This window comes from Limulus polyphemus, unplaced genomic scaffold (assembly GCF_000517525.1).
Source record: "Limulus polyphemus unplaced genomic scaffold, Limulus_polyphemus-2.1.2 Scaffold80422, whole genome shotgun sequence".
NCBI classification, from domain to species: Eukaryota; Metazoa; Arthropoda; class Merostomata; order Xiphosura; family Limulidae; genus Limulus; species Limulus polyphemus.
The window spans coordinates 1-1,700 of record NW_013746018.1 but is presented as its reverse complement, the minus strand read 5'-3'; the positions used below and the strand labels follow the sequence as shown (position 1 = coordinate 1,700).

The 1,700-nt window shown below is 34.0% G+C and overlaps 1 non-coding gene across 1 annotated transcript; it reads right to left on the bottom strand.

The window, feature by feature from the left end:
• Positions 1-386: 386 nt before the first annotated feature.
• Trnad-guc lies at positions 387-458 on the bottom strand. The gene has a single exon. It is a non-coding gene; the product is annotated as a tRNA-Asp (tRNA).
• Positions 459-1,700: the final 1,242 nt, after the last annotated feature.

The window sequence follows — 1,700 nt, the reverse complement described above, 5'->3', positions numbered from 1 at the left end:
TTATTTAATCACCAATTTCATTTATTTTGTTTTTTCGAGTTACCATTAGTATTAGAAGAGAAATGTGGCAAACTGGTTTTGTTGAAAGTATGCAACAAGTTATTTGAAAGTTTTAAGATATTGTAAATGTTGATATATTATTGTAAGATACATAAGTATAAAAGTATAAGCGGTAAAAAGAAAGAAAAAGTGTGATATTTTTATTTGATTGTGTCAGTTTGTAGAATGAGCTGTGAAGAGTTTAAAAATAACATAAATTCCCGATTGAAAGCAATTCCTAACCGGACATCAAATTTCTAAGAAATTAAGAAAGAAAAATGTAAAAGCCTTAAAAAAATAAAGAAATAATTAAAAAATTTAATACTATTTAAAGGAAAAATATAACTCTCCCCGGCGGGGAATCGAACCCCGGTCTCCCGCGTGACAGGCGGGGATACTCACCACTATACTACCGAGGAACGAAATAAAATGATGTAAGGTAAAAACATGTATGTGTAGAATTTTCACTACTTTAGATACACTTTACATTAATTTGTATTGGTATTGCTTTATCATTCGTTGTTAATAAACATTTATGTAAATGTTTGGAAAGGTACGTGATAATGACATAATCTTGTCAAAAAGTTGTACATCTATAATAAAGTTTTCTTTATTACTCATTCAAGCCGTCTCCAAACTTATATTTTTAACAAAGTGGGTTCATCGTCATTAGATTTAAACACTTGTGTAGTCTTTATTTCTAGTTTATTATTTCAGCTTGAACTATGTCAACAGGCATTTTTAATTTAAGTAGAAATCGCTGCCGCCTGTTTCGATTTTCATTCAATTATTGATTATAGTAGTGTAAATTTAACAAAAAAATGTAAAGCTTTCATTGAAACCGAAAGAAGCTACAAACAAATATACTAATACTCTGATAGGGTCATGTAACGTATAGGCCTATGTATGCTGTAAAAATAGTACTGTTACGTCTCTCCTGTGTTAGTTGATTTTCCGTAACTTCGTTCCGACGAAACTTTAGCGACACAAGTCCTTACTTAATAAAACTGGTTTATTCTTTCCGAATACAACTTTACGATACACTTATTTTCAACAGTCCCGCTATAACAAACGCTATATCTCACGTGGCCAACAATATTTTGTTCGCATACATTCAATTACTCATTACACTGTTGTCCCGTCACGTTGTGATCATCTTATATATACCAGTCTACTCATATCTAGTAAATGCTAGAGCATTCACCAAGGTACAGGATAGTTCTAGAAACGTGGCGTCACACTAGTCATGTGACTCGCTGACGCAACACTGCCCCCTCCTTAGTATTGTTCGTCCCGAACAATTGCCACTTACAATAAACCAATAACAATTAACAATAACTTAATTAACTGTACAGAATTACAAACACAAAATTACAATTCAACAAAGTCTCTTAATTTTACGGGACGTATCTTCTTCCGAACTGGTCTCCGTCTCATTGGCTTCTGCTTCATGTGGGGTTCATCTACTTCATCAGGAAATGTCGTATCATCGGTAACAGTCACATCAGTGGTAGTAACTTCATCAAGAGCTTCACCGTTTCCCTTCTCAAAACTGAGTAGAGTTTCTTCTTCGACGGTGGCTTCTTCAGGTGTCACGTCTTCAGCAGCATCATTTGTTCTGTGGTCCATTTCGTTCCAACTGAAATGTCCTGAACCGTGAT